Below are 20,859 nucleotides of genomic sequence, written 5' to 3'. Positions count from 1 at the left end.
AAAGTGTGTCTATTTCGCAAGCAAAAAAATAAACGTTCAACTGTATGCCTGCAGTTACAAATCTCGAAAAACGAATATTGATCCATTCACTACAACATTGACTTATTTCGGGTGATTCTGAACTATTATTTCCTACAATAATGCCAGGTATGCGATTGTTTTAAGACAACTTTTAGATATGTTTTTGATTATAAAATAAAGTTAAATCTACATTTCGTATTAGAACTAAATTGATAAATGAATAATGAACATAAGACAATGAAAATAGAACGAAAAATGGCCTACTGCACAATGAATGAAGACTTGTCAAGTATTGAAGGTGTACCCGTTGCATGCATGCCCTTGATATTAGCCATAACTTAAACTTTGAGTCTGTGTCTCCTCTATAACACCTATATAGTCGTTGCCCGTCACAATATTTTACATTGGTACAAAATTAACTTAAAATGCCCTACCCCCTAATCTAATTTGGTCAATTCTATTTTTGTTCACCCTAATTTCAGGTTTTCGATCATAAATCACGAATTTTTCTAACGATGCGCAAATGTTGGCTCTACAACACCTTTATAGTCGTTGCCCGTCACAATCTCTGAATTGGTCCAAAATTAACTTAAAGTGACGTACCCCCCAAACTCGTTTTGTCGATTTCAGTTACTTACCCTAACTGCAAATTTTCGAACATAAAACATTCTGCGGTTTTTCCTAAACTATGCGCCAATGTCTCTTCTACGACACCTATATAGCCATTACCGTTCACAATCTCTATAAATTGGTCCAAAATTAACTTCAAGTGCCCTACCCCCTAATCTTATTTTGTTAATTTCAGTTTTTCAACCTTAGATATAAGAAGATGTGGTATGAGTGCCAATGAGACAAGTCTCCATCCAAGTCACAATTTGTTACAGTCAGATTTGTGAACTAAAACTACTCTGGTTCTTCTTACTAAACGATGCGCCAGTGTCTCTTGTACACCGCCTATATAGCTGTTGCCCGTCACAATCTCTATAAACTGGTAAAGAATTAACTTAAGTGACCTACCCCCTTATTGTCAATTTTAGTTTTTTCACCCTAAATTCAGATTTCCAACATTTAACTCTCTGCACATTTTTATAAACGATACTCTAATGACTCTTCTACAACACTTTAATAGTCGTTGTCCGTCACAATCTCAATTAATTGGTCTAAAATTAAAAGAAAGTGACACCCCCCCCCCCCCCCCCCCCCCTCCCTAAATCTCATTTTCTCAATTTTACACTTACTTCATATTATCGAATATAAACCACTCTATATCTGGAGTTTTCCCTAAACGATACGCCAATGTTTCTTCTACAATACCTTTATAGTCGTAACAATCTCCTTGAATTGGTCCAATTTTAACGTAAAGTGCCCTACCCTCCTAATCTTATTTTGTCAATTTCAGTTTTTAACCCTTACTTCAAATTTTCGAACATAAAACCCTCTGGAGATTATCCTTAATTATGCGACAATGTCTCCTCAAGAACAGCTATATAGTCATTGCCCGTCACAATCTCTATACATTGGTCCAAAATTAACTTAAATTGACTAACCTCATTTTGTCAATTTCAGTTTTTAACCCTGACTTTAGATATCGGAACGTTAACCACTCTGTAATTTTTCCTTAACGGTGTGCAAATGGCTGCTATACAGCACATATATAGTCTTTGCCCGTTATAATTTCTAAAAAATTGGTAAAAGAAATCAACTTTAAGTTTCATTACACCCTAACTTTATATTGTCAATTTGAATTTTTTACCCTACTTACAGATTTTCGTAAATAGACTACTCTGGAGATTTCCCTAAACGATGCGCCAATGTCTCCTCTACAACACATATACAGTCGTTGCCCGTCACAATCTCCCTAATCTCATTTTGTCAATTTCAGTTTTTAACCCTTACTTTAGATTTCGGAACGTTAACCACTCTGTAACTCAATAAATTGGTCAAAAATCAACGTACACCCTAGCTTCATATTGTCAATCTTATTTTTTAAACCCTACTTACATATTTTCATAAATAAAACACTCTGGAGATACCCCTAAACGATGCGCTAATGTCACCTCTACAACACATATACAGTGGTTGCCCGTCACAATTTCTATAAATTGTTCCAAAATTAAATTAAAGTGCCCTACCCCGTAATCTCATTTTGTAGATTTCCCTTAACGGTGCGCGTATGGCTGCTCTACAGCACCTATATAGTTGTTGCCCGTCACAATTTCTATAAATTGGTCCAAAATTAACTTAAAGTGCCCTATCCTCCTAATCTCATTTTGTTAATTTCGGTTGTTTTACCCTTTGGGGTTTACAATATTTTTGATATCTCAGACTTCTTACTTTTGTCAAGGGGATAAACTCGATTCCTTACGACTTAAATCAAGTTACCATTTTTCAAGAAACGCTTAGCTTTGCTCTTATTCCTGTGTTTCGAATGCAGGAACTTCAGCATTAAGGCAAACACTCTTCCATGGGTTCACCGAGGTGGGTTGGTTGTTTTTATGAGAAAACAACAATAAAAACGAAAAGGTGACGAATTGTGAGGTGTAAATATGTTCTTTCATCTATCAGTGAATATATCTCATTGACAAATAATCTCCTTTTCTTTATTTGGCAATATTTAGACAAAGCTGTAAAAGCATATTTCACGGCTATTTGATGTTTTTTTTATGAAATAGTATTCACCTGTTGATACTTTAGTATTTCCAGTTGGTGATTTTAAGCCTCCTCAAATTAATCGTATGTATAGCCGTAAATGAAATGTCCAGATATGTCCTACTTCATCACCAAAGATTGATAAAGAAACAATGTTTTGTATAGAAATTAGATTTAAGTAACTTAAATATAGGCAAGAGTAGCTCATCGATGTTCAAATCTTATGAATCGACAAGTAAAAGTAGCAAACACACTCTGAGGGAATCAAAACGGAGCGAGGTTGGATGCGTAGACAGAGTAACAGTCTCTTGCGTTGCATACATCATCTACCATGGAAATTTAATCAAGTAAAACATATTCCTGAAGCTTTGTTACAAATATCCAAATCATAATACCAAGTTGAACGTATTTGCCAAAGTATGAAACTAAATTCTGTCTTGTATTTTTTAATTCCCTGCATATTTGAAAAACAATAATGCCATTTCATTGTTTACTGTTCACTGTTGCATGTAATATGCATGTCCGCATAGTTAAGGTTAACCCATTTCATATAGTCATATTAGTTAAATGTCATCATTTTATATTTGTTACTGTTCGATGTGTTCAGCCCGAACACCTTTTTCTAGATTTTCATTCCTTTTTAGTCATTTTAGTGAAATTCTTATGTTTAAATGTTTGCTGACCATATAATATCAATTTATTGTTTTGACAGTACAAGCTTAATTATTTGATAATCTTTTAATCCAACGGTTTTCGTTCATAGAATCACATCAATATGTACCGTTTCGGCGTTTTGCATTTGCGCCGATCTGCATTTCATTTGCGCCGATTTTGTCTTTCATTTGCGCCGATTTTGTACAGGTAGATTACAGGTGAATGTTATTTCTTATTTATCATTATAAACCTCTTCCGTTAGCCAGTTGTTCACATGATATGAATTGTCAATTATAACATGTATATAACTGTTGTCCCCTGCTCACCACGAGGAGGTGCAATTCGGATTTCGAGCAAGATAAGTCAATTCAAAAGATACAAGCACTCTGTTTACATTCACTCAAATCACGGAGTAAGATTCTATTTACAGCATTCAAAAGCACAACATTAAAATCCATAAAAACAGAATACAATGAATTATAAATCTGTTCTTGCTGAGTATTTATATACTACACATCTGATGTATTCCTTCCTTGTAATTTCATCACATCTTTACTAGTTGCTTACAGAGGCGGGCATTTCAAGAGTTCTCATTTTGACACAAGTAACGGCCTGGATTTTATTCATGACACCCATAAAATTATATGTTAGGGTGGTTCGAATAGAACTGTTTATTGTAATGCGAATGAAACCATTCTGGACTGTGATTCGTCCTCTTACAATTTTCAACGGGTGCAGCCGCCCAGAAATAAGGTGGATAACGTGAAGTTGAGCATATCTATTAATAAGTACTTAATATACGTAGTCTAAGAATGCATGACATTTGTCATCAGAAGAAGCGTCAGACATAATGTCAAACGTGTAGCAGTCCTCGATTTCATCTGAGGGAAGGAATGGGTAGCCCGAAAAATTGCGATAGCCAATTACCAGTGTCACTTAATTTGTCTTTATACTCTGTACTTCGCCCAACAGACTGGGATTTCCTCTACCAGTTCTGAGCCAGATGAAAACGACAACAATCTATTTGCAGGGGACAACAGCGATATACATGCTTTAATTGACAATTCATCACATATGTAAGACTAAAAATAACATTCACCTGTAATTTACCAGTGCACAATCGGCGCAAATGAAAATATCAAATCGGCGCAAATGAAAGATCGAAACTTTTTTAAATCGGCGCAAATGTCATACGCCTGTTCGTTTCTTAATTTGCGGCAGTTGAATTTAAACTTGAATCCTTCGGCATAACAGAGGTTTTTTTTAGTCAAAGAGCATGTTACTTGATTCCTAACCGTATCTTACAATTACTAGTCTTAAATGAATAAAAGTTATATTACATTAATAATACGTAATATTCAATTCTTAAAATAACTTTTCATTGACAGGGATTCAAGAGAGTAATCATTCAACAAGCAGCGAACTAGTACCAAGTGGATTGCCGTACAACAATAACAATCAGCGGTACTACTATATCCCCACTAATCAATCCCCAGTTCCGTTCCTTGTACATGTTGTATATGTACAACCCAGTATGAGATACAACATTTACCGGAGTCTGGAGTCACAGAATACAACACACGGGGACCAGCAAGTGAATGTGGGAATACAAGATCCAAGAGAGTAAAATACCAGTATGTATTAAAGTGCAATAAATGTGTTCTTTTTTAAAGAATAATAATACATGAATGTGCAGTATAATACAAACAATCAACATTACCAATTAAGAATTTAACGATAAAAAGTATATAATATGTTCAGTGTCTATAAAGGCAAATTTAAGGAAAGATATATTTGGATAAAATAGATGGAATTTCTTTCTTTGATTGTATGTGGTTGTATTTTGTATATGTTTACTTCTTGTTTCACATGTGAATGTGACAGAGTGCTTTTTGAATAAAGCATATTGTATTGTTATTGTAATAACGATAGTATTCAATACGTAGATATTACAAACAGATACTTACTATTTATGGGTAAATAGTGTGAATCAACCGCTTCTAAAAGCTGGTAAATTCATCTTAAACACATTTCTCACCCCTCACCCCTTTTTTCCCTCGAATCTTAGCGTTTTTTATGCTTAGACACAAATTAGTTATTGTTCGAATAGTTGAATTTAAAAATGAAAATGTTAAAACAAAATGAAGAAAAACTGTATTCGATCAACAAAAATCAACAACTGATAATAATAATATTGTTTTCTTACAGATCAATGAAGACTTACAGACTGGCCTGCATTGAATTTTTTTTTCAAAATGGACAATGTTTTGTAAGAATATAAATCTGTATATTACAATTTAGAAAATGTCTATTCTTAAATAAACTATTAAACCGATGGTCTGTATTAAAATAAGAAAAGAAAACGAAGTATAAGGTCGATATACATTGTATATCCTCGTATCGTATTGTCAGTATTTTTCAGTATAAAATTGAGAATGGAAATGGGGAACGTGTCAAAGAGACAACAACCCGACCAAAAAGCAGAAAATAGAATAGAAATTCATTTAATTGGTTGTTAAGTAATATCAATATTGTATCGAGGTTTTCAGATTTCTATCTTTAGATTTTACAAATACCTGTGCAATATTACTTTTCTACATGCCGTTTTCCGTCTACCTATGAAAATGTACACAGATGAACGTGTGCCTCCTTTTTGGACAAATCTGATTATTTAGATTATAAAAATAATAATACAACTGTGTATAAAGTTAATATGTACTTCGTTTTACGGGATATGTAATGTGACACAAAACAGCTAAAAATATGTACCATACATGTCATACCCCAACTTTAGTAGTTAAAGCTTTATTGTATAAACGTTGGTTGTCCGTTCGTCCAACAAAAACCTCTTCAGACTCGGCTTACTTGTACGTTTTTAAAAACGAATTAATAAATAGTCAGTACATTGAAGCTGATCGATCAGTCCGGCGTAATGTGTTCTGATCTCTCTGCCACCTTCCTCTTATTTCTATAATACTTTGAATAACGAGTTGGGTGTGTATAGCACGGTAATGCATGTGACTTCTTGTTAAGCAGTGATTTAGTAGAAAAGGTAATAACATCGAAGGAATATGTAACCATACGCTTTATTTCTATGTCATTTCAAAATGCAGAAGCATTATAATAAATGTTATAATAGTATATATACAATAATATATTAAGTGGGTATCAACAGTATACAAAATGTTGATGTCACCGAAAACGCGATATGTAATTAACAAAACAACACTTTCCACAGAATTAAAAGAGAAATGGTTTATTTCAATACATATCCATTAGATTAAGAAGGAAACTATTGCATTAAAGACTTCTAAAATTCAACAATAAACATAACATTTAGGGAAAAACTAAAGAGCACCCTGTACATGCTCCGGTTTATGGGTAAATGTAACAATGCTTCTTCAGGTCTCCTGTACACGATCCTTTTTATGAGTAAATGGAACTATGCTTAGTCAGATCTCCCTTTCACGATCCGGTTAATGGGTAAATGTTCCAATGCTTCGTCAGGTTTTACGTACACGATCCGGTTTATGGGTAAATGTAACAATGCTTCGTCGGGTCTCCTGTACACGATCCGGTTTATGGAGAAATGTAACAATGCTTCAGGTCTCCTGTACACGATTTGGTTAATGGGTAAATGTAACAATGCTTCGTCAGGTCTTTTGTATACGATCTGATTAATTGGTTAGTTTTACAATGCTTTGCCAGGTCTTCTGTATACGATCTGATTTAAGGGTAAATGTAACAATGCTTCTTCATAAAAATGCAAAAAAAATCATTTTGACCCTGGTACCTCCATGAACCTGAAAATCTCATGGCTGGTCACATATAGATTGCAATACAATCATTTTGATTTCTATTTATATATCATCGATCATCTAAGGGTTGTTTTTTTTTTTGTTTGCTTTACGATATTCACTTACTTTCTAGTATATTTTATTCTATTTTAAAACCCAACTGCATGTATCGTTAAGTTACTCAAAAGGGAAAACTGACAATCGTCATAAAGATTTCATGACCACATCAGTGGTTTCAGGTTGTTTGAATTGCAACAAAACAACACTATCAGTGGCGGACTAGAATGTTTTGCCTAGTTGGAGGTAGACATGGTAAATTATTAAAAGTGCCTTACTCCAGACTGAGTCATCTTTTGATATGTAAACAAAGTTTGTGAGTACTTGACAAAAAATTTGATGAGGTATTACAGTGATATAGTGTATGGTTAACACGTTCATGGTCTAATGTCACACCATGTCAACCAGAATTAATTAAAAGTATAACTGAAACTAAGATTACCGTTGAATATATTGCAGTAATCTAACTAATAACAAAGCGAACGAAACCGAATGTATATTCGAACTCTTAAGTCGAAGACCAACTGACAACTTGAGCGAAAACAAAAAACGATCAAAAGACAATTAACAGTTTACAAAACACAAGCCTACAATTTATACATGTTATAGACTGAGCAAGACGAACCTCACTAAAAATTGGGGTCATTTTATGCTGCTCAATATGTTGCACATGATTCTCTTAATTCTTAGATACATCAAATACAAGGAATGGTTGAAATTTAAGTGTATTTTGTAGATTAAGGAACTTTCGGAAGGCATGATTTTTCACATTAGCCCAAGTCAGGTTTTTTTCAAAAGATATAAGAAAATCACAAATTCGTCTATTTTCCCATTAGTATTAACATCAAAAAAACAATGAAAATTTTCCATCTTTATGCAGGATACATAAACATACTAAACATTCTAATGATAAACGATATATAGCCGGATCGTCAAGACGTTCGACTAAATATAGAGGACTGGAAATTCTTGTTATCTGCTATGTGTTTAAATTACGTATGGGCTAACATAAACAACAACAATGCTGCCTGATTTGTACACTGCTGTATGCAATCTCTTATCTTAACTGTTTCGGACAATCGTTTGTTATATCTTATCGAAAAGTCATTTAGAAACAGAAAAAGAGTTGTCAAATTTTGAAAATGGTGTTACTCAATGGGTATCCCCTACGAACAAATTGTGTAACCGATGACAACGATATATTGCCAATTGAAAATGTTTTTCAAATCACGCAAATCAACTTGTCACTGCGTTTTTTCTTGTCTCCAACAACATGACTTGTACAACAAGTGGAATAGAAACTACACATCCTTAGTAAGATTCGTTTTGCTTTTTGTATAGTTTTTTTTTGTATTTTAAGTGATATTTTACTATGTCAGTGTTTGTGTAGTTTGTATCCTTTGCCTGGTCCATCAACTATCACCAACAGTAAAGGAGAGAAACAAAAATGTAAGCCCTGTTTTTTGTTTGAATTTTTGTACACTAGGTCATGTTTAGGATTTAAATTTAACAAATCATGTATACTGAAAGTGTGTCTTTATCTCGCAAGAAAAACAATAGCCGTTTAACAGTATGCCTGCAGTTTTTAAATACAGTTCAAGGGTTAAAGAGACGTTGCTTATCATAGTGTTACATTTGATAAAGCATTGAATTATTATTTCTTACAATAATGTCAGGTAAGCAATTGTTTTTTTAGACAACTTTAAGATATGTTTTCGATTATGTGAAATAAAGTTAAATGTACATTCCGCATTTGAACTAAATTGATAATGAATAATAAATATAAGACACTGAAATGAGAACGAAAAATGGCCTACTGCACAATGAATGAAGACTTTTCAAGTATTTCAAGTGTATCCGTTGCATGCATGCCTTTAATATAAGCTATAACTTGAACGTTGCACCAATGTCTCGTCTCCTCTATTACCTTTGTATAGTCGTTGCCCGTCACAATCTCTATAAATTGGTCCAAAATTAACTTTAAGTGTCCTACCCCGCTAATCTCATTTGTCAATTTCAGTTTTTTACCCTAACGTCAGATTTTCGAACATAAACCACTCTTTAGCTTTTCCTAAATGATTCTTCATTGTCTCTCCTTAACAACCTATATAGTCGTTGCTCGTCACAATCTCTATAAATTGGACCATAGTTTACTGAAAGTGCCCTTACCCTTAATCTCATTTTGTCAATTTCAGATTTTTAACTCTAGCTTCTGTCTTTCGAAAATAAACCACTCTGATCGTTTTTTATTTTCTAAACGATGCGCTAATGTCTCTTCTACAAAACCTATATAGTTGTTGCCCGTCACAATCTCTATGAAATGGTCTAAAATTAAAGTAAAGTGCCCTAAACCCCCCCCCCCCGAATTTAATTTTGTCAATTTCAGTGTTTTGCCCTTACTTCAGATTTTCTAACATAAACCACTCTGGACTTTTTTCCTTAGCGATGCACCAATGTGTCTTCTACAACACTCATACAGTCGTTGCCCGTTACAATCTCTATAAATTGGTCAAAAATAAATTTAAAGTGCCCTACTCCCCTAATCTCATTTTGTCAATTTCAGTTTTTTACCCTAACGTCAGATTTTTGAACATGAACTACTCTTGAGTTTTTCTTTAAAGATGCGTCAATGTCTCCTTCACAACACATATTTAGTCGTTGCCCGTCACAGGTCCAAAATTAACTAAGAGAGTCCTACCAACCTAATTTCATTTTGTTAATTTCAGATTTTTAACCTTACCTCAGATTTTCGAACATAACAATTCTGGAGTTTTTCCTATTCGTTGCGCCAATGTCTTCTCTACAACACCTATATAGTTGTTGCCGTCACAATATCTATCAATTGGTCCAAAATTAACTTAAAATGCCCTAACCCTAATTTCGTTTTCGTTTATTTCAATTGTTTGTCCCTAACTTCTTATCATAAACCACTCTGGAGATTTTCTTATATGGTGCGCCAATGTCTCCTCTACATGACATATATATTCGTTGCCCGTCACAATCTCTATAAATTGGTCCAATATTATCTTAAAACGCTCTACCGACTTCATTTCATTTTGTCAATTTCAGTTTGTTTACCTTAACGTCATATTTTCTAACATAAACCACTCTATAGATTTTCTTAAATGATGCGCCAATGTCTCCTCTACAACACATATGTAGTGTTGCCCGTCAAAATCTCTATAAATTGGTCCAAAATTAACTTAAAGTGCCATAACCAATAGGTTCATTTTGTCAATTTCAGTTTTTTACACTAATTTCAGATCTTCGAACATTCACTGCTCTCGATGCACCAATATCTCCTTTACAACACCTATAAAGTCGTTGCTCGTATCAATCTTTATAATTTGGTCCAAAATAAACTTAAAGTGTCCAACCTCCCTAATCTTGTTTTGTTAATTTCAGTTTCTACCCTAAATTCAGATTTACAACATAAACCACTCTGGCTTTTTTTATAAACGATGATCCAGTGTCTCTTCTACAATACCCATATAGTCGTTGTCCGTTACAATCTCTATAAATTGGTCCAAAATTAACTTAAAGTGCCCTACCCCCTAATTTTATTTTTGTCAATTTCAGTTTTTTTATCCTAACTTCAGATTTTCAAACATGAACCACTCTGGAGATTATCCTAAATGATGCACCAATGTCTCTTCTACAACACCTTTATAGTCGTAGCCCGTGACAATCTCTATAAATTGGTCGAAAATTTACTTAAAGTGCTCTACCCTCTTAATCTCATTTCGTCAATTAAAGTTTCTACCCTAACTTAAGATTTTCGAACATTAACAACTCTGGTTTTTTTTCCTAAACGGTGCGCTAGGCGAATGAAAACAAGGCACATGTTATTCCATTTAAAACCATGTATAGTATATAGTATATAGAATAACAAATTATTAATTTCAAGTTAGATCATATCAATCCTATGTAATATGAAATTCAAATGTTTACCCTTCATTGACAGGGACTCAAGAGAGAAATCATTTATCAAGCAGCGAACTAGTACCCAGTGGATTACCGTACAAGAACTACAATCAGCGGCACTACTATATCACCACGAATCAATCCACAGTTCCATTCCGTGTATATGTACACACAAGTATGAGATACAACATTTATTGGAGTCCGGAGTCACAGAATACAACACATGGGGGTCAGATCGTGAATGTGGGAATACAAGAAACAAGAGTAAAATACCAGTATGTATTAAAGTGCAATAAATGTGATTTTTTAAAGAATAATAATACATGGATGTACAATATAATACAAACAATCAACATTATACCAATTAAGAATTTAAAGATAAAAAGTATATAATATGTTCAATGTTTTATAAAAGCAAATTTAAGGAAAGATATATTTGGATAAAATAAATGAAATTTCTTTTTATGATTGTATGTGATTGTATTTTGTATATGTTTACTTCTTGTTTCACATATATCTGTGACAGAGTGTTTTTAAATGAAGCATATTATATTGTTATTGTGATAAAGATTGTATTCAATAGTGTGAATCAAAAGCTGGTAAATTCATCTTAAACACACTTCTCACCCCCACCCCTTTTCCCCCTCGAATCTTAGCGTTTTTATGCTTAGACACAAATTAGATATTGCTCGAATAGTTGAATTTAAAAATGAAAATGTTAAAACAAAATGAAGAAAAACTGTATTCGATCAACAAAAATCAACAACTGATAATAATAATATTTTTTCTTACAGATCAATGAATACTTACAGACTGGCCTGCTTTTATTAAAGTTTTATCAAAATGGACAAATTTTTGTAAGAATATAAATCTGTATATTACAATTCAGAAAATGCCTTTCTTCAATAAACTGTTACCCGATGGTCTGTGTCAAAATAAGAAAAGAAAACGAGGTATGAGGTCGATATATATTCTCGTACCGTATTGTCAGTATTTTTAAATATAAAACGGAGGAAGGAAATGGGGAATGTGTCAAAGAGACAACAACCCGACCAAAGAGCAGAAAATAAAATAGAAATTCATTTAATTAGTTGTTAACTTATGTTAAGATTGTATCGAGGCAACAAATCAAATTATTTAGATTATAAAAATAATAATACAACTATGTATAAAGTTGTGTACTTCGTTTTATGGGATATATAATGTGACACAAAACAGCTAAAAATATGTACCATACATGTCATACCCCAACTTTAGTAGTTAAAGCTTTATTGTATAAACGTTGGTTGTCCGTTCGTCCGACAAAAACCTCTTCAGACTCGGCTTACTTGTACGTTTGAAAAAAAAGATTAATAAATAGTCATGCAGTACGTTGAAGGTGATCGGTCATAAACATGGTAATGTGTTAGCGCTTTTCGGATCTACCTGCCACCCGCCTCTTATTCTATAATACATTGAATAACGAGTGGGGTATGTATACACAGCAATGCATGTAACTTCTTGTTTAGCAGTGATTTAGTAGAAATGTAATAACATCTAAGGAATGTAACCATACGCTTTATTTCTATATAATTTCAACATGCAGAAGCATTATAATGTTATAATATTATATACAAACATATAATTATATTAATTAGGTATCAACAGTATATATAATATTGATGTCACCGAAAACGCGATATGTAATTAACAAAACAACACTTACCACAGAATTAAAAGTGAAATAGTTTGTTGCAATACATATTTTAAAGATTAAGAAGGAAACTGTTGCATTAAATGCAAGGATTTGTAGAGTAAGACTATACAAATCCTTAATTAAAGACGTTCTAAAAACAACAATAAACATAACATTTAGTGAAAAACTAAATAACACTTTGTATACGATCCGGTTTATGCGTAAATGAAGCAATACTTCGTCAGGTTTCCCGTGCACGATCCGGGTATACGGGTAAATTTAACAATGTTTCGTCGGGTCTCCTGTACACGATCCGGTTTATGGGTAATTGTAGCAATACTTCGTCAGGTCTTCCGTACATGATCCGGGTATACGGATAAATGTGACAATGCTTCGTCGGGTCTCCTGTACACGATCTGGTGTATGGGTAAATGTAGCAATACTTCGTCAGGTCTCCCGTACACGAATCGGGTATACGGGTAAATATAGCAATGCTTCGTCTGGTCTCCTGTACACGATCGGTTTATGGGTAAATGTAACAATACTTCGTCAGGTCTCCCGTACACGATCCGGGTATACGGGTTAATGTAACAATGCTTCGTAGGGTCTCCTGTATACGATCCGGTTTATGGGTAAATGTAACAATGCTTCGTCAGGTCTCCCGTACACGATCCGGATATACGGGTAAATGTAACAATGCTTCGCCTGGTCTCCCGTACACGATCCGGGTATACGGGTAAATGTAACAATGCTTCGTCAGATCTCATGTACACGATCCGGATATACGGGTAAATGTAACAATGCTTCATCGGGTCTCCCGTACACGATCCGGGTATACGGGTAAATGTAACAATGCTTTGTCGGGTCTCCCGTACACGATCCGGGTATACGGGTTAATGTAACAATGATTCGTCGGGTCTCCTGTATACGATCCGGTTTATGGGTAAATGTAACAATGCTTCGTCAGGTCTCCCGTACACGATCCGGGTATACGGGTAAATGTAACAATGCTTCGTCGGGTCTCATGTACACGATCCGGATATACGGAGAAATGAAACAATGCTTCATCGGGTCTCATGTACACGATCCGAGTATAAGTGTAAATGTAACAATGCTTCGTCGGGTCTCATGTACACGATCCGGGTTGTTGATGGTTTTTATAATGCTTCGTCGAGATGATGTACATGGTTCTGATCATTATTGTATGTAAAAATACTGAATCAGATTCTAACTTAGTTAAGATTAAACACTAAATTTATATATAACGAAATTAAAAGGATTTTATCACGATGGTTTACTAATTTGTTGTTTTTAAAGATAACCATATACACAAATCCGTAAATATGTAATACAAAAGTAAGTATTACTCAAACCACGCCTGTGACTACGAGGAAGTTAGTAATGGACAGTGTTAAACAGTGCTATAGCCAAAATAAAAATCAGTAATGGTGTTATATTTCACTGAATCACGTGAAAAAAACGGCTACTCATAACTCTGCGATATGAGCATTTTAAGATGGAAAACGCAGTCATGATGAGTATACGTTTTTATTGATTATTGATTGTCGCTGATCGGTCAAGGTTTCAGTATATACAAGGTATAATCGTCGACATAGCGAATGCATAAAAAACTATTTGGGAATACGCTTTTATGCACGTAACTGAAATTTATGATATATTTCATAACTGAATTTCGACGATGATCGTAATTGTAGGTGGATTTGTATAGAGAACATGTGGAACCTGTATTCAGTGGTTGTCGTTTGTTGCTGTCTGTCATAAGTGTTATTATTTTTGTTTGACCGTGGTTTACTCGTTTCACATTTTTTTTTATGTCAAGACCTTTTATCTGATTTGACGGTATGGATTTTGTTGAACTATGATTTATTGTATAAACGTTGGTTGTCCGTTCGTCCGACACAAACCTCTTCAGACTCGGCTTACTTGTACGTTTGAAAAAAAAGATTAATAAATAGTCATGCAGTACGTTGAAGGTGATCGGTCATAAACATGGTAATGTGTTAGCGCTTTTCGGATCTACCTGCCACCTGCCTCTTATTCTATAATACATTGAATAACGAGTGGGGTATGTCAAGACCTTTTATCTGATTTGACGGTATGGATTTTGTTGAACTATGAGATAGGGCTTACATTAACGTCAATGGACTCTCAGACTGGTGGATATTGTCCTTTCTGGCAATTAAATCACATCTTCTGAAGTTTGTACGAACAGAGATGTTTCCATTTCTGTAGTTTATAATGTCTCGAAATACTATGCATTTCCATCATGCTGCTTCCTTTGCACATAATTGTTACAAGATCTTACAAGTGGCAGACATCTAGATGGCGATATATAAAATCTGGATATTTAGCATTACTTGGGAATACACGAAAACAAACGTTCTCTGTATTTCTTTCGTTTGAATATAATTGAGAATGGAATCGGGGAATGTGTCAGAGACAACAACCATACCAAATAGCAGAAAACAACCCAATGCCATAGGAATAATATGTTTTTTTAAGTCACAAATATACTTATAAAATTCACATGTAAAATGACTAATCAGACAGTGGTATATTAGAACAGATAGTCTTCATACCGCAGAGCTTACATCATACTAACTATACTGAAAAGCTAGTTAGATTTATTGTCTGGTCAAATATGTATCACATATTAACTGGTGAGCATTTATACCACAAAAAATAAATATTTTAAGGAATGGGAAATAGATACATTAGTACCAGTCTGTATAGTTGCCATTTGTAACCTTCCGAGATTTTTTTCTGGCTTCATTGCCATTCATCTTCAGAAAGTTTTATTATCACGTATGCACATCTTGGTTCAATAATATGGAACAAGTAAGTTACTGCATTATATAGTGGCTTTAAAATAAGGAACTTTTTACAAATTTGAAAATTATGATGAAAAAGTTTACTATTCGAAAATTGGCTTTGAACTAGCTAGCTCATGATAACTATCAGTACTCTTAGATCAGTATACCAGGGGCCTGTTAATCAGTGGTTATTGTTGATTGCTTTCAGTCAGATTTATTTTTTGTTTTATTTGTTATTATAAATCTGGCTGTTTTCTTGTTTGAAGTGTTTTACATTTTGTTTTGATTAGGTCTTTTACAGCTTACTATATCTTGTGGGTTTTGCTTATTGTTGAAGGCAGTAAGATGATCAGTAGTTATAACTTACTGGATACCATTTGGTGTCTGGTGACTTCTTGTCTTAGACAAAATATCCTTATACTTAAAAAGTTCCATTTCCCTCAGGTAAATTTGATCTTAAATGATTTTGGCTACTCTTTTAATATCCATTTAGGTCATATAACTCAACAAGTATTTATACATGTATAATGGGTTGTTGTTGTTGTTGTTGGTATTTTTATGAAGGCAAATCTATAAAACTGCTTTGGAACCTTTAAATTTTTATATAAATAATAAATAAGTGTTATTTTTTTCAATATAAAACACAAACAATTAAAAGTTATATGGCACTATCTTTTAATCATGTAATCATTGATTAATATATTATGAACATTTGTATGTAATTTGAAAATAAATAATGCAACACCTTTGATTGTTCTGGTGCAAAACAACAACCATTCACAGTATGAAAATCATCATGAAATAACAATTATTGCATCAACCATCATAAAAAAAATGTAATATACAATTACTCAGTTGTCTATTTAAGGAGTTTGCTACTCTGATTCAAAATAACAAAATAACAAAAATAAATAAAATGCTCCGCTGGGCGCAGCTTGATACGACCGCAGAGGTCGAACCCTGAACAGTTGGGGCAAGTATGGACACAACATTCAAGTTTGATACAGCTCTGAATTTGGATTGTGATTAAATATTTGACACAGCATAGGTTTCTGACACAGAATGAATGTGGTCTAAGAACTTAAATTTTTTTAATTTACCTATTATGGTCCAATATCAAAAATCTAAATACATGGTTAGATTCAGCATATCAAAGAATCCAAAGAATTCAATTTTTGATGAAATCAAACAAAGTTTAATTTTGGACCCTTTTGACCTCAATGTGGACCAATTTGATAACAGGGCCCAACAATCAAAATACATGGTTAGATTCAGCATATCAAAGAACCCAATATATTCAATTTTTGTTGAAATCAAACAATGTTTAATTTTGGACCCCAACTTGGACCAACTTGAAAACTGGGGCCATAATCAAAAATCTAAACACATGTTTAGATTCAGCATATCAAAGAACCCCAAGAATTCAATTTTTGATAAAATCAAACTAAGTTTAATTTTGGACCCTTGGGACCTTAATGTAGACCAATTTAAAAACAGGACCCAAAATTAAAAATCTAAATACACGGTTAGATTTGGCATATCAAAGAACCCCAATAATTCAATTTTTGATGAAATAAAACAAAGTTTAATTTTGGACCCTTTTTACCTCAATATGAACCAATTTGAAAGCGGGACCCACAAATAAAAAATCTAAATACATGGTTAGATTCAGCATATCAAATAACCCCATATATTCAATTTTTGTTGAAATCAAACAAAGTTTAATTTAGGACCCCAATTTGGACCAACTTGAAAACTGGGCCCGAAATAAAAAATCTAAATACATGTTTAGATTCAGCATATCAAAGAACCCCATATATTCAATTTTTGTTAAAATCATTCTAAGTTTAATTTAAGACCCTTTGGACCTTAATGTAGACCAATTTGAAAACTGGACCCAAAATTAAAAATCTAAATACACAGTTAGATTCAGCATAACAAATAAATAAATGTGGTCAAAGATTTTACAAATCTAATGCGCCATACTGTGCAATTAAAGATTACTTCTTGAAATTTTACAATATTTGAAATTTGAAAAAAAAAATAATATTTGAAGAATAATTCTTTTTAATTTCTGAAATCTGAAATGAGAAAAAATTGACCCCCCACAATTTCTTTTTACCCCCCCCCCCCCCTCCCCTTTTTCCCCAAAAAAATTCTTTCCCTCAAGATATGTTCATAATCTCAATTCAAATTTCCAATGGAATTTGCAACCATAATTACCCATTTAAATTTATCATAGTGCTAACTTAATTTATTTTATAATAGGATTTAAAATATGGTGTCAAATCTTTCATATGGATTTTTTTGTAAAAAAAAAAAGATGCAACATTTGCAGATATTTTTACTGGTCTTCCTTTATAAATATGCATTTCTTTAAACATAATTTATAAGCAGTGTAAGGGAAGTAATCAAAACGTTGTATGTGGATTACCTCCCTTACACTTTTAAAATTGTCTTAATTGTTCATTAACCATTACTTTATACATAATTTAAAAGCAGTGTAAGGGAGGTAATTCAAATGATGTATTTGATTTATCTCCCTTACACCGCTTTAAATTATGTTTTGTACTAAAGTATTTGTCCATATAAAAATGCTTGTTTTTTGCCCCTTTTTTGGCCCCTAATTCCTAAAATTTTGAGGAAATTACCCCCAAAATCAATCCCAGCATTCCCTTTGTGATATGGAACCTTGTGGTACAATGTCAGAGAGATCCATACACTAACACACAAGTTATGTCTGGAAGTTACAAAAATGCTTATTTTTGGCCCCTTTTTGGCCCCTAATTCCTTAACTGTTGGTACCATAACCCCCAAAATCAATCCCAACCTTCCTTTAGTGGTATTGAACCTTATGGTAAAATGTCATAGAGATCCATTCACTTAAACTAAAGTTAGAGTGCGAAAACCAATGTGTCTTCGGACAACGACGATGCCAACGTCATACCAATATACGATCGCAAAATTTTTTTGCGGTCGTATAAAAAGCAAAAAAATTCAGGGTTCATGTCCTTGTTTTCAAGATATAAGGCAGGAAATGATTTTCTCTAGATTTTTTGATACATTTAATGTTGGCACCTTTTTTCTTTCAAAAGCTATAAAACAAAACAAGGATTTTAAAAGATTTTCAAATATGGCTTTTTAACTTATATGTAATTTGTGAACAGAAAAGTGGGGGTTAGCGGGCAAAACATTTAATGGAACTACATGGATAAAACCAGAGGATTCTGAATACTGTGGATTCATTTTAATATTTTTCGTGGAATAAGGAAATATTATATGTTCGTGGAAATTTGATTTCATGGTTTTGCCAAAATCTGCATCCAAGCCTAGATGGTAAATTTGTAATTCATTGAACATTTGAATACATGGTTCAACCTTACCCACGAAATACACAAAAATTGGTATCCCACGATTATAATGAATACACAGTATCTGATCACAAAAAGTTAAAGACAAGGAGAGGGAACATCATTAACACATTTGATGACAATCTAGTTTTGATTCAAAATTAAAGGTGACTGAATTTTGATGAAGTTACCCTAATATAATCTATTTCATGCATTCAATGGCCATTAAATCTTTGATTCAAATTTAAAAGTGACTGATTCTTATGAAAGTTTATACATTTTATACTGTGTTGCAGTTGAAATGATGAAATGTTTATTGTCGATTGACATACATGTTTTAAATGATCTATCGTTTAAATAAATATAAACAATTTATGATGAAATAAAAATGGATTGAAATCATAAATAAAAATCAAACATCTAATCAACAAATAAAGCAATATTTATCAATAACTACTAGTTAGATCACTAGCTACAAACACTGAACACAATGAACATATACATTTCAAATATATAATTTAAATTTCATATATTAACAAACAACTTTTTTTCATAGTGTCCAATTTTGACATATTTATTTGCTACAGGTTAAGTCAAAAGGTTTTTACACATAGGTTCATGCTTTAACAATAAAATGTGTGGGAGTCTTCCAAAAAATGATCTCTATTGCCTGCAGTCTCAAAATAATTTTTTGAAAGACCCCAAAAATCATTACGGGCTATTCAAGAATTAAATGCATGGGGTATGGTAGGCACTTTTTTTAATAGCATGAAGATCAAAAATTAAAATAGCACGGGCAAAACTACATGAAGTTAAATTTTTGTGCCACTTCGGTGGAATTTAGTAATACCAAAGTTTGATGCAAAAAAGATGACACAAGTTAGCAGAGATGATTTTTGTGTGTCATCTTTAATGCTTAAAAGTTGACACACATGACAACAGAGGTGAAAATTTTGTGTAATCTTAAATGCATTTAAGATGACACAAAACAAATGGAGTGATTACTTGTGTCATCTTTAATGCATAAAAGATGACAAATGACAAGGCAACAGAGGTGAATTCTTTGTGTCACCTTAAATCCATAAGATGACACAAGACAACAGAAGTGATTTTTTTGTGTCAATACAGATTCTGTCAGGTGACACAATCATATGTGTTGTTTTTCTAGGGTACTACTTTTCACTCTAAATAGGTACCAGAAAAACATTGGCCAATTGCAAGTATTAGCACTTTAACAATACAGAAAATCAGAAAAAATATCTTACTTTCTTTCTGTCAGATACAATAATACTGATAAAAATATTTAAAAATATCATACTTGTACATTCAATTAATTTTATAAATATTTAATTTAAAACTTGATGTTAAGCCAATGACATTCAAATCTTTTATAATAAATAATTGAAATAAACTATAGAAAAGAAATTTAATCTGCATTCTTTATATAAATAAAATAAAATAATGAGCAAATATTTCAAATCAATATACTGTGGATTAATTTATTTTCATGGATTCTAATTATCTTGGATTGAGGAAAAATTTATACTTTGCTGAACATTAAAATTTGTGGTTCATCTGTATCCAAGAAATGCATGCAAATTGGTATCCAATAAATAATGATAATAAAACCAAAGTATTAAATAATATTTTAATATTAAATATACTTGATAGGGTTTAAAAAAAAAATTTTGTAATTATAAATTAAACATTTCATTGGTAGCATCATCTGCAATACAGATATCAACTTCTCTTAAAAAAATGTAAATAACTGGTAAATTATTCAAACATCTTTAAAAGATTTTTCATGTTGTTTTTTTACCTTTTCATATCTATTTTTTTCAAAACTGATATCTAAATTGGCTTAAAGCCTATCTATACAATACGTAACAATACAATCA

The sequence above is a fragment of the Mytilus californianus genome, unplaced genomic scaffold, assembly GCF_021869535.1.
Source record: "Mytilus californianus isolate M0D057914Y unplaced genomic scaffold, xbMytCali1.0.p SCAF_8, whole genome shotgun sequence".
Taxonomy (NCBI): Eukaryota; Metazoa; Mollusca; class Bivalvia; order Mytilida; family Mytilidae; genus Mytilus; species Mytilus californianus.
Note: the sequence above shows the minus strand (reverse complement) of the source record.